Source organism: Chionomys nivalis, chromosome 15, assembly GCF_950005125.1.
Source record: "Chionomys nivalis chromosome 15, mChiNiv1.1, whole genome shotgun sequence".
In the NCBI taxonomy this organism is placed as follows: domain Eukaryota; kingdom Metazoa; phylum Chordata; class Mammalia; order Rodentia; family Cricetidae; genus Chionomys; species Chionomys nivalis.
The window spans coordinates 50,247,096-50,261,484 of record NC_080100.1 but is presented as its reverse complement, the minus strand read 5'-3'; the positions used below and the strand labels follow the sequence as shown (position 1 = coordinate 50,261,484).

The 14,389-nt window shown below is 44.2% G+C and overlaps 1 protein-coding gene across 6 annotated transcripts in view; it reads right to left on the bottom strand.

Moving 5' to 3' along the window:
• Positions 1–14,389, bottom strand: part of Pde8b (phosphodiesterase 8B) — a 216,048-nt gene that overhangs the window by 173,434 nt on the left and 28,225 nt on the right. The gene's annotated exons all lie outside the window — the stretch shown is intronic.

Genomic DNA, 14,389 nt, shown 5'->3' with positions numbered 1-14,389 from the left:
CAGACCCCAGGCAAAGTCTCTGTGGTCTAGCAGAACACATGGTTCTGTGGGTGGGACAGCAGGACCTTTCTGGGAAATTTCTTCATTCTTGTCCTAAATGTATGCATGTATGAAAGTCCCAAAAATAAAGAAAAATATTAAAGATCAATGAGACTTATTGAATAAATCAGTTTATCCATGTGATATAGTAGGCAGCTATAAAAAAGAACACAGGCTGTCTTTATGAATTTCACTGAAGTAATCTCCAGAATATAATGCTAAGTGAAAGCAGAAAAGCAAGTTAGTACTACAACACAAATAAGACATTTAGAGGGCATAAGCATGCCCACATTGAAAATAATGGTATAAAACTCATAAAATGTAATAATATAGCTATCTGGAAAGGATGGAATTTAAGAAATGAACACAAAAGTCTAAACTTCTTTGAATACATTTTCTTTATTTTGCTTTGGGACATATAAATCATTTATGCTTTTATAACACAAAATCAAGTCCTTAAAACTGATCAGAAGTAAAATGAAACAAAGAATTGAAAGAAACACAAAATGGAACTTATTAAAATTACTCAAAAACACAATGTTTTAGCCGGCTTTCCATAAGAAGATCTGATCCTGACATGAAAAATTATCCAAAAAAATCAAGCTGTTTCCCATGGTCATATTGATCGCAATGTTGATTACTGCCCTTCTGAGACACATGCAGTTCTGTCTTTCAGAATGTAATAAATGTTGACTTTGATGAAGCTGATCAGAATGAGTGTGTCATGGTGAAATAGAAACATGTTAATTCAGTGGGGTTGAAAAATGTCTTAGTTCTTAATTTTGAATTGAAAGTTAAAACTCAAGATACATTTTTATCTTTAAGAAGTATTCATTCTCTGGCTACACCCAGAAACAAAGACCGAGTCAGTATAAAGGGCAGCCTGCTACCCAGATCACACCTCTAAGGCCTACTTTATGGGGAAAAAAAGACCGAGGTTCCTAGAAGAAGTGGCTGAATCTGAGTTATGAACAGGGAATGAACACCCTGCAAAAACACATTGAATGTCACCAGAACAGGATGAAAAGGACACAGACACTCTTGTGGACAAAGAGGACTATCGAGCATCTGAGAGGACAGCAACTGAGGGGACCCGGGACCCCCTCATGCCTATAAACTCTCAAGTTTACACAAGATGGACTGTGTCACTGGCTACCTTGGAGGTGAAGAATGACGCAAAATTTTCCCTTGCCTTTCCCCTATGATCTGTACCTGAAGGAAACCAAAGGGTTAGCGAAGGGAAGTTTCTCCTCATGGGACCATCCAGAAGTGCTGTAGACAGGAGACACCTTGCAAGCCTCAAGGATTTTATGGATGGGTACAACAACCAGCAATGGTTGCCCACATACAAGAGAGCCAGCCAGACATGATGGGCCACCTCATGAAGACAAACACTGCCTCTAACACAAGCTCTCCAAAAGGAAGGAAGGAAAGTCGGATCTGATGAATCCTCTGAAGGTGACCATGACTACACAGGGAACCCAGGGCCAGAAAAACATGGCAATCGACACACAGGAATGTAATCGGGGGGATAGAGGGTGACCAGACTGTGGGAAAGTGCTGGATGTGGGAAACTCGGCTGGATGGATGACCTAGTTCCTTCAAACAAATAAACTAAGCGGGAAAGAGGAAAGGGGAAGGGTAAAGTTGAAAAGCTACTCAAGAAAAAGTTCAACTAATTCCAATGGGTGAATCTCATTCTTAAGAGCCATCAAAACAAAACTGTTTAAAATAAAAACATTGATGAGGTAGTTAGGAACATCGGAACACTGTCTTGGTATTGAGGTATTGCTTTATTTTAGTGGCTTACTAATAGTAGGATGGGTATATTATTCAGAGTTACATGCTGAAAAGCTGAACTAATATTATGCTTTAGTTTTAAAATAATCACAGAGCCGGGTGGGGGGAGGTGGGTGGTATCAGCATAAGTAGGCTTGATTTTGAAGCTGTTGAAGCCAGCTGGTGTGAACATAGAGTGTCATTGCACTCTTCTCTCTTCTCTGTATATGTCTGGATTTTTCCCATGACAAAAAAGTCCATAGATTGACGAGCTTTCAAATTTGATTCCCATGTTGTCATCTACAACCAGTAACAGAGTTAGTACTCTAAGCTAACAGCAGTATACACATTAGTTACACTGTACACACGGTAACTGTGAGCTTAGTGATCTCACCTTCCCTAGAGGAAGCACAAAGAAGCCAGGTCAGAGAACTAAGGAGATCGTATACAGGATATTATGGACTTATTCTCTCTGACTTCAGGACCCAAGTGTCTGGTGAGAAAACTAAGAACATGTTCCTCACACACTAAGAGGGAGAAGACGGTGCTCACAGAGAACTGTTTGCAAGGGTGCTGGAAGGGAGAGACGGTGAGATAAAGCAGGAATGGGGCTGGAGGAACTAAACGGATGCAGAGCTGGCAGAGGCACAAACCTGCTCACCCTTGGGTGGGAACCACAAGCCCACACTAGTGCTGATCAGCAGGAGGGACGGCACTGTCACTCTACGTGAGCACTGCCCCTTAGCAGGCACTGCTGTTTTCTTCTCTTCCTTCCTCCCATGTTCCAATTTCTTGCAATATCTCTCTGCAGAATCTAAGAGGAGCCCACCCAGCAAAGGCATCAAGAAGAGGGCATTTGGAGCCCCCCAGTCCTAACAATACAAAAGAAGAATAGGGGAAAACACCAAGAGAATTTGTTCTCTATTTCTTGTCACGTTATGATGCCGAACTGTAATTGTTTGATTGACAGCTTGTTAATGACGTTCCACTTTTTTGCCCCATTTTACATGGTGGCAGCTATTCATGTGGTCATTACATGCTATAAAGGTAGCTAGCCCATATTGAGATACATTATAATTGCAAAACAGGTTTCAGATTTCAAAGGCTTAGTTCCAAAAAAAGCCAGTTACCTCAATTTCTATATTATGTTGACATGATATTCTTATCATTCATATATACATGTTTGCTTTTATATTTAAAATTTTTGATTTATAAAAAATTCAAAGCCTTCCTGTGTCAGTTTCACTTGTGTCTGACACGACACATGCACGGGACAGTACTGCTCCAGAGTGTCAACACAAGACGAACCCCACCTAGCAGCCCGCAAACCACATAGCCCAAAGGTGTTCTTAGCCGGCGATGCCACCAGGCTTCATGCTGTTCTTAATTGGTTCTCTTGGACTCTATATGCATCTGGCACTCTTGAGTTCCTGGCTGAGAACACAAACTTTAATTCTGTTTCTGGACCCTTGGTGCTGCAGTGCCTGTGGTCATACACTTGCCTGCTCCTTGGCGACTTTACCCCTCAGCTCATAGCTGATCATGCTCCCCCCGAGAGGGACTTCATTTCACAGAATTTAGCCACTAACTCGTAATTCCTGCCAACCAGCCAATAAACCACCTTCTCTCTCTCTCTCTCTCTCTCTCTCTCTCTCTCTCTCTCTCTCTCTCTCTCTCACACACACACACACACACACACACACACACACACTCACACACACACACAGCACCACGGGGCCCAAACAATGAAAGCTTCCAATATCCAGAGCTATGTTTGGCTCACGTTGGTGTCCCACCCCCAACCTCCACCATATACCCACTCTTGAGAGCCTATTTATAGGGACTCTACTTCTGTACCACTTGTACCAATACATTTTACTCCCACTTCACAAGGCTGAGTTACGCAGAATCTTTAGGTTCATAGCATTTGTGTAGGACAGTGTGATGGTTTGAATGAGAATACCCCTTAGAGAGTCAGCCCCCTATAGTTGTCTACTTGATCCCTTAGTGGGCGGTGCTGTTTGAAAAAGAGGTGTGGCCTTGCTGTAGAAGCTATGTTGCTGAAGGGCTGGCTTTGGGAGTTTAAAGACTAACACCGGTGATTTCAAATCCACACTCTGCTTTCTATGTACCATGGAGATGTGAGCTCGCACATGTTTGGAGCCTTGAGACAGCAGGGAATGGCCAGGTTGGTCACCAGGATATGTGTACCTCTGGTATGGTTAGTGAACCCTCATCTACGGAGAAGGTGTTAGAACTAAAGAAAAAAATGTAACCAACTTAGCTGGAACCACTGCTTCAAACAAAAGCTCCTCACCAACTTGAATAAACCACTCTACACAAAATGGGCAACTTGGCAGCAGTAAGTCTAATCACTACAATGCTTTACACACAATATGATATGTTAAACCCGTAAGGATTCAAAATTATACTAGCCAAGCAAACAACACTCAAAATGTTCTCATCACCTTACAAAAACGCTGCAGAACCAACTCATTATTATGAAAACTTGAGTATTAGGGAAAATACAGGCTTTTAATGCCTTTTCTATAGAAACCGTATCCCAGGGAAACTAAACAGCTTGTGGAAGGAAGTTGCTCTTTGTGGGGTTACTCCAGTGATAAATGAAGAAGAAATGATAGAACAGGAAGAGTATCATCTCCCAGCTCCTAACAGCTAGTAGTACATCAAAGCAGTGGTCACTCAGAAGGGTGGACATCCAAGAAGAAGCCACTGTTGTGTGCTTCCTAATGAGAGGATACAACATCATGGAAACTGTGTGTTTAACACATCTACAAAACAACTCTTGAGGAACATCGCGTACGTGAAGTTAGGAAGATCTAAGAGCCAGAGGATCAGGGAGTTCGTTGTGATATTGAACCTCCTAATAAAGTCAGAAGCTGCACCCATGAAGTCTTGCTAACATGACCACCTAAACATGATGGCAACATACACATGCCAACGCGAACAGAGGAGATACTGGGGAGCCTTCACTCTATACACATTACATAAACAACTAAGGGAAGTTGAGAGTGGGAGAAATAGGCTTCCCCATAGATTATAACACCAACTGGTTATTCTGTACCAACTGGTTAGCCCTGAAAACATGGATCCAAGTCCCATTATACAGACTGAATGGATTATATTTGCGTGGATACATATATACATATAACAATGGAAAAAGGAGGCCATGAATTTGAAAGGGAGCAAAGAGGGTTATAGGAGAGGGATTGGAGAGAAAAAATGAAAGGGAGAAATAATATAATTATATTTCAAAAATAAAATAGAAATGAAATGTATGTTTATCCCATCTCCACACACAAAGCTGAGCACAGTCAGATTGAACCTCTAAACCCAATTGTCATTTCCCAGCAAATACAGAAGGCAGAGAAACCCATTAGCTGCACCTCATGCACACAACAAGTAAAACTTAGGTTGGGACAAAGTCTACAGGACAAAGGACCTTGGTCTCTCCACAAATGGATTGCAAGTGGGGACAAGTGGGAACGGGACCAGACAAGAGACTAGCCATTTTCAATCAGTAGGTTTTATGTGGATAGCAGCACACACAAAGAACAGGATGATTAGACAGAAGTGTCTAAACTAAGGAGTCATGAAATTATTGGTACATCATGGTCTTAAGATCTGTAAAGAGTTATTATGACTTAAAAAATACTTACTGAGCTGTTATGAGCAGATGCAGAGACCCCTGCTCAAACACTAGGCGGAGCTCAGGGAACTCCATGGAAGAAGTAGGGGAGGGGTTGTCTATAGGAGTCAGAGGGGTCAAAGATACCAGGAAAACACAGTCCACAGAATCAACTAAGCAGGGCTCCACAGGGGCTCATAGAGAATGAAGCAACAATCATGGAACCTGCATGGGTCTGCCCTAGGTCCTCTGCATATACCTTATGGTTATGTAGCTTGGAGTTTTTGTGGGACTCTTAACAGTGGGAATAGGGTGTATCTGACTCTTTTGCCTCCTCTTGTGACTCTTCCTCATGCTTGGTTGCCTTGCCCAGCCTTGATACGAGGGTCTATAACTAGTCTTATTGCATCTTGTTAGATGTGTTAGGTGGATATCACTGGGAGGTCTGCTCTTTTCTGAACAAGGGGCAGTGAATCTGGGGGAGAGAAGAAGTAGGGGGAACTGGGATGAGTGGAGGGAGGGGACTCTGCCATTGGGTTGTATTGTATCAGAGAAGAATAAATAAAAAAGAAGACAGGAAATACACACAGAGGTGTGTCTCATTTCTGCATTTTCTCTTCCACTTACAGATATTTCAGTATGTATTTGTTTTTTTTTTCCTTTAGAGTCCCAAGAGCAGGCAAAAGAGTCAGAGACACCCGATTCCCATGACTCCTCTCTGTAGCTGCTCCCTCAAGAACTCCTGGAGGCTCTCTCTCTCTCACCTGCATCTCCCTCTAGTTAAACCCACTTCTCCCAGAAGACAAGCATAGAAAAGAAACAAGCTCTAATTCAATTGTAGGCTTCTCTCACCAAAGCAGCACCGTTTCAACACGACAGATGTATCCCAGCTCCACAACGGGTTAAATACCCTTTTCATGCCGACCTAGAAACCTAAATGCCAAATATTGCGTTACTTCTCTATGAAAATCCACTCCCAAGATCAGCAGTGACCCCCCGCCCCCAGAAGTGGTTTGGGATTTATTTGCTCATAAACCGCACAGAAAAGGGAAGGTTGCCTTTGACACTATTCTGAACTGTGTCCTGATTGCTCCTTGGCATCTCAAGTTCTCACTTTGATGTTCAGATGCTCTAGCCTTTGGAAGTATCGCCATCGTGCCTTCGGAGAAACTCTGGACAAGGAGGTAGCACCACCTTCAGGAGGTCACACTAAACCAACCATGTACCCCACCCTCACCAGCTCATCCAGCAATATGAAGGCTCCTGTGAGATTCAACAAATCTCAAGGTCTTGAGTCCCAGCGGGTCAGGTCACTTTAGAGAAAGGCACTAGGTATGAGAACTTTCCCTGGGTTCCATATGGCCCTGAGCCACCATCCCAGGGACGGGAGGACCTCTGGGAAAACAATGGGGGAGGGACTCTACAGTTGGCTTTGCAGACCCCCACTTCACAGATTGGAAGGAGAGAGCAGGAAATCTTGTGCAAATGCATCCACCTAAGCTTTCCCTGTTGCATGTGCCATAGCAGATGGGGTGGGGTTTGTGTGTGTGGTGTGGTATAGTGTGTGTGTGGTGTGGTATAGTGTGTGTGTGGTGTGGTGTGGTGTGTGTTTGTGTGTGTCTGTATCCATCCAAATGTGCTCATAGGAACTTGGTTCTATATTTGTCATCATTATTCTGAGTATTACACTCTACTGGCTGTACACAAAGACTTCTAGTTTTAACTGAGGCTCAGCTGAAATGGAAACTACTGACTTTTTCTTGTCTCAAAGCCACCCAATTTCTCAGGAAGTACTGCCTCTACCGTGATCCAAAGACCACTAGCAGGTGTGGTCAGGGCTGCCTGGTCACTGGCTTTTATAGCCCTGCTTCTCTTTCTTTCTGAGTGTGACTGAGTTTGGCGGCACAGACCTGCAATCCCAGGACTTCAAAGGGCTGAAGCAGGAAGATCCAGATCCTGGGGCCAGCCTGCACTACATTAGCAAGATCCAGCCCAGCCTTGGCTTCATACAAAACCTTGTCTCAAAAGTATACATAAATAAGTCAGCTTTTCTTTCCTTTTGGCTTTGTTCTGGGTTGAAGCTCTCATAGCAGAAGCCTTGAAATAGACAAAAGTTCTACTTATCCTGGACTGGGTCATCTTCTCTGTTTCTGAGCATGTTTGTGTGGTTCCAGCAGGGGCGGGGAAGGTTGTCAGCTGCTAGTCTGTGTAATAGGTTGCTTTTAAGTCTCTTAGTGTCTTCTTGTAACTTCTTCCAGAATTTGGGGTCTTCTCTCAGTTCTGTAATGCATACAGACAATTGCACTCCTGTGGCCAGTTATTTTTCTGTTCCTGTCTGAAAGAAGACAGGTTTTGGACCTGCAGTACATCAACTTCCCAGGTGTAGCATACGTCATCCTAGCTCACCCACAAAACAGCATACAGAAGCCAGCAGCACTCCTTCGATGCAGAATGAGGCTTTGCATTATAAGTTGATGCTGGGCCATCTCAGGATGAAAACAAGGTGGTTCTGGTTGTTAGCCCCAGCCTTGTGCAGACCCAAGAGCCACACCCCAGCATGTGTCTTCTGCATCTTCCCTTTCTGAATTCCAGCTGAAGCAGAACCAATTCGTCCGAGGTGGTGGTTTTCAGTTCCCGGATAGCGCATCTTGGTAAGCTCAGTTAGTCTACACCAGCCAGTTAATCCACTAGAAAGTATGTCTTCCATGTTCCAATAGAAAACTATACATGTTTTAAAAATATTACATAACCCACACCTCAATTTTAATCTCAGTTTAATTACCAAGATGGTGGTGGCATGGGAGAGCGTGTCAATGTGATCCAGGAAAACATGTTATGTGTTGATTACATGAATGCCACCTGCCTTGCACTAACATCACAGCAGCACTCCAGGCCATGCAGATAGCAGGAGTGACTGTAGAAGTGTATGAAAACTCCACTCTCACGGCCCCTTGCTTCCCTGCCTTCCTTCTAGAACCCCTCGGCTCTGCAACAGATAACTGTACCCCGCCACCAGCCATGCTGGGCCTTGTCCACAGGCTCTGTGTTACTCCCCTAGGGGCAGACTGTGTGCTGAGAATCAGAAAAAACAAGCAAAAGCTTGGGGTTGGGTTCAATCTTCCCTTCAAAGTCCAACTCTAACCCTGGACAGCCTTTTCCATTTGTTACGGCTCCAATTCCCACATTTCTTAGGTTTATTTTCTCATTTTATGTGCATGAGTGTACGCACACCACTAGAGTGCCTGGTGCCTGTGGAAGCCAGAGGGTATCGTGAGTTGACGCACGGTGCTGGGAACCAAGCTTGGGTCCTCTGCAAAAGCAGTAAGTGTTCTTAACCACCAAGCCCTTGCCTTAGGTCCCAGTTTCCTCATTTGTAAGAATGGAATTAAGGATTTGTAGTTTGGAGTAGCTTAGGGGAGAACAGTGTTGATGAAAGGATCCAAGAACAGCAGGGACTTAACAGCTAGTGCCTTTATAGCCACCTAGTTACCTCGCAAAAATCTACAATATTGTGTTGAAAACATGATACAACACAGAATAATCCTTATTTCACGGATAGATTAGTTGAGAATAAAATCATTTCTGATTTTTGTCACAGCAACCACCAGTTTCTCAAAGCAGACTGTGAGCAGAATAGTGGCGGCCCATGGTGGGAGCTGTTTTTCAATGGGTTATCCCATGGGAAGCAGGAAAGGGGAGATGGATGGTAATCAGGGAAGTCAGAAAATCCTAAGTAAAAGTCAATGGGAAAGGAGAGGAAACAGAGAAACCATTCATTGTCAATGCCCAAGTAAAACGGACTACAAGTCCATGGGCTTCAGGATTCCAGGTTACACATGGTACCCATCTAAAACAAACTCCAGAAGGCTGGGGGAGGGGCTCCATGACAGAGGGCTTGATTAATATGTAAGAGCCTTGAGTTCACTCTCAAACCCCCAAATAAATAAATCATAAAAACTCCAACACACATCTTAATATTTTAAGACAGTCAAAATGTGCACATTCTTAACCCAAAATTAAAAACACATAGTAAATGTGCCAGACTTTGCTGACTCCCTCCCCCCCACGGGAGCCTTTACCTGTTGGGAGGAGTGGATGGAGTGGGCTGGGGAGAGGAGAGGAGAGGTGGAAGGAGGGGTTGGAATGTAAAATGAAATTTTAAAAATTAAAAACACATATTAAAAAATAATTTTTCTCACTTTTGGGGACTGAGGAAAGAAGGTACATAGTATAGAACAGTAAAAACCGGGGCAGGGGCAAGGTGAAGTGGCCAGGCTGGGTCTGTAATGCCTGATGAGGCAGGCTGGTGATTTCTCAGCCCACGTTGAGCCCTGAGGGGGTGGTCACAAGCCAGGAGCAGAGGAACCAGAGTCAGTGGAGACAGCAAAGATGAAACCGAAGAGGAAGGTGGGTGTGCAGCACTCCGAAGTCTCCACCCAGGGTCACCAGGGAAATTTCAGGAGCAATCATTAGGCAGGAAACACGCAACGAATCTGGCACACGTAAAACTGCTTCTCTTGGAGACTAGCTTCTGCGCTGCCCACTGTGCTCTGAGTTTCTCTCTGGAGCTCCGAGGAGCAGTTGTTCTCACTTTTTGGTGCCGTTGTCAGGATCTGCTCCTCCGGTCCCGCTCTCCACCCTGCTCTGTACCCAACATTCCTCTGTACTCAGTATGCTCCTATTCTCTCTGATTCGCGGGTGTGTTCGGTGAGAGGCAGTTACAGACAGGAGAGCCCTAAAACGTAGGTCAATTCCATGAAGCTATTTACCCACTTGTCTCTTTGTCTGCCTGCCTCTGTTTCTCTCTGTGCCTCTGTCTCTATGCATGCACATGTCTGTGCGCATGCGCACTTGCCCAGCTAAGACTGTCCATCCATCCCCTGGTTGCATCTCTCACATGCCTCCTTTAGGTCACAGCTTCTGCGGGCTTCTGTGGATTTGATTCCCTGGGTTTCCATAACCACTCCCACCCCATGACCTTTCCACAGTGGTCATGGTTCTCTCTGAGGGTCCTGCAGCCTCACTTGGGGACTTCCTTCCTTCTGCCAACAACTTAGAAGTAGCTCCTTCATGAGGGTCTCATCTCATGTGCATTCTACTTGCTGCCCGGACCATGTTGAATCAGGGAGCAGCGAAGCTGTGGCTGGCTCTTCTTGTCTCAACCAAGCGAAGTGGTTGCCTATAGCCTCTGGCTGGCTCCAGCAATTCCTGTGGCTGTGAGCTCTTCATGCCCAGCAGAGATCCCCACAAAAGCAGAAAGTAAATCCTTATAGTCGTCCATCCTCAACCTGGCTCGGTGGCTATCACCTCTGTGAAGACTCCCGAATTTTAGGTTGTACTTACCCACCTGACCCTAAGTTCTCCCCTGCTCCTCCCCAGCTGATTTTCCAGTCTTGGGACTCTATCTTCCCAAGAACTCGCTTGGAACTCGCACTCTCCTTGCTGTTTGGATTCCTGGCCTATTACCAAGCTGATGTCACCAACTCTACCCTGCCCTCACCTGTACGTCCTGTCCCATTAGAGCTCCATCAGGTGGTCACCAAGGGGAGATGACACTAGAAACTGTCTCCCCTCTAAATGCACAGCGTCACTTTCTGTTTGAAGTCTTTTTGGTGTTGGTTCGGTTTGATTTGGTTTTTCGAGACAGGGTTTCTCTGTGTAGCCCTGGCTGTCCTGGAGCTAGCTCTGTAGACCAGGCTGGCCTTGAACTCACAGATCCACCTGTCTCTGCCTCCTGAATGCTGGGAATACAGGTGAGCACTACCCCTACCAGACTGATTTGAAGTCTTATTGGAAAACGTTACAAAGAAGAATTAGTATAACTATAGTACAAAACAGGAAAGCAATTGGAATGGAGTCCCTTGGGCTGGAAACAGAGATCAGTGGCCAAGCTTGCCTCCCATGCAAGGCATTGTGAGTTCAATCCCCAGCACTGGAGACAAAAGAAGAAAGCAACCACCAGATTTAATTTTGTGTGTTGAGAGGGGGACAAATTTTGATAAAATACACAACAGCAGAAAGTAAACCAGAGCCTGACTAATGCAAATTACAGGACTCTCCAGAGCCTACTAAACTCTGTGCTCTGTTTAGAGATAAAACAAAAACGAAACAACAACAACAAAAAGATAAAAGGAGTAGCAAGAACTCCAAGAAGGAAGATGAGGCTAGGCAGGTATTCTGCCTGACCTCCACCCTCTTTCATCATTTCAAAACCTTTACCTTGCAGATGCCCCTCATGTGGGGCATGGTCCCTCCAGGGCAGAGGCCGCTGAAGGGACTGTGGCAACAAAGCAAAACATCAGGATCAAGGCAAATCCCAGATGATCCTTCAGGGAGCTGATGCTTAGAGACCCAGGTGGGCTGCACGGTCCAGGCTTCTCCTTCCCGGACAGCTGTGAAGACTCAGGCCCTGACTCCGTAGATGGAGAGGGCTGTGTCCACAGCAATCTGACAGCACATCTGGCTATAGGTGGCCACACATAATTTATCTGGGCCACTTAAAGCATGGGATCTCCAAGTGTGGCCCCCAGATCAGCAACAAGACATCTCTTAGAAACACCCTGAAATTTCAAGCTCCGGGATCCCTCCCCACACCTATTAAATCAGACACTTCAGGGGTGGGACCCAGAGCCACTGTGCGCCAGGTGACTCCCACCTGAGACTCCTGACGAGAACTACTAATAAAAAGTAGCTCTAATTCCTCCCCCTAATAAAGTCTCATTGTTTACGATAAGGTCACAAACTATTTAATTTAGCATTATCCTCACTGACTCTAGAATGCCATGGAACAATTCTGTGAAGTCATCTATAGCTGGCTTAAGCACACCCCTTTGGAAGAGATTTAGCCTCCTGCGTAGGCTTTGCTCACAAATATTATGGGCACTCTCTGAATCTCCAGCGTCTACAGTAGAGGTTGGCATAAATGCCAGCTGAAGGCATAAATGAGCATATGTAGGCAGTAGAAGGGGGAGTGGTGACGGTGCCAGCCATCAACACAGAGGACACCAACTGCATCTGTGTCCAGAATACAGCTCACCTGTGCTGAGGATGGAGCAAGTTGAGTGTACCATCAGTAAAGCCTGTGCTAGGACCAGCTGTTCAGTCCTGGATGCTCCCAGCAGCAACAGCTGGTACGGGAAACGATTGGTAAGACTTCCTAGTTCCTCCCCAAGGGAAGGCCAGTCGTCTCCACTGAGGATTTCCGAACAGGAATGACAGAACTGGCGCGCACCAGGAGCAAGCATCCTGCAGGAGGCTCCTCTTAGAGTACTATCTTAAAAAGGCAAGCGAGGGAGACGAACTGCTAGGAAGGAGCATTTTTACAGCAATTGAGAGACAAACTCCTTACCAGAAATGGAAACTCGTGTGATATCATTGCACTGCCTATGAATTATTAATGCTTATAATCTTTTTTGCCAATTAGGTATTCAAGAAGGTTCCTGTTGACATCATGTTTGACATCATAATGCTTCATCATTCTAAAAGCTTAATGAAATAAATGATTGCTAGAAAAAGAGAGAGAGATCAAACACACTTCTTTTTTTGCACTCAGGGGAATACCAGAAGCCAACTAGATAATAATGTTTATAATTGACGTAGAAAGAGGAAGGGGGACTCTTGAAACCCACTACTGCTGTAAATAGGACCAAATGGCAAAGACTTTCCTTTTCTACCCAAGCAGTCAGAAAGGGAGGAGCCACATGGATGCCAACTCTCACACACTCATAAGGCAAAAGAATTTTTATTCTAAAAAGGAAAAGGAAATTTTTCTACGAAATCATCTCATCCATGTAAGGGCACTGGACATGTGAACTTTCAGACTTCAAAAGACCACAGAATGTTAGTCAGAGGCTAAAAAGATACTATTAAATATTTGGGGTAATTCTGTGCTAAGAAGTTATATAGCATTTGTATAAATATACCTGATCTAATTTCAAATGTATAATTTCTGAGGTTGATGGAATGCAGATCCATGTTGAATCACTGAAGTAACACCCTCCTTTCCAACATTCTTTGCAATGGCATGGAATGAATTAAGCTCTTATTTGGACATCTTGTTGATAAAGTGAGTCAAATTCCTTCCCAGGTCAAGCCTTTTAACACTTAAGTCAAGTAGCATGAGATTTATTCGAGTTTATAGTAACTGCTAATAATCAGAACTCGTTCTCTCCATCAGTTTTTACTCCATTTGGGCTCTAAGTAGCCTCTTGAGGAAAGCATTAAGACACAGAAAAATGGTCTCATTCATTATTTTTTCCTTTCACTAAACAAACACCAAGTAGCCAGGGTTGCCAACTACTAAAAATGAGTCCCTTGCTACTATGAAAGGTTAAAAAATGCCTAAGTTTCTCTTGAACAACCAGGACGAAATACCACGGAGTTCCCAAGCAGTCCCCATTCTCAACCACTGCTCCAGGCCTTCAGACTCCCTTCCACAATCCCAACTGGAGGGTGTTGCTAAAAATAGCCTTTGTAACACCTTAAAATTTCTTCTAATGCTAACTTTATGTTACTGCTGGCAGGAGACCTAAAAAGCAACAAACAAAAGCAAACTTGGTGCCCACCACATGCCTCTGTATGTATGTATGTATTTATATATATATATATATATATATATATATATATATATATATATTTGAATCCAGGTCTCTACTCTTTGGATAAACTGTTAATATTCAAAGTAAGTAAAGAAAAGTTTTATGTGTCAAAATGAGATTCCATTTTACAAAAATTAACTCGGTCAAAAGACAGCCCACTCTCCCTCCCTTTCCTCCAGTGTGGATACACTTCATCCAGGGAAGACCTGGAGCCTCTTCACACTGGGTCAACTGTTGAGCATATTTTTAACTACAAGATATACAGTTGTGTCTTTGTCAAGGAATCATGGAATGGTCCCTGGTTATCTACTGACTACGTAAGAAC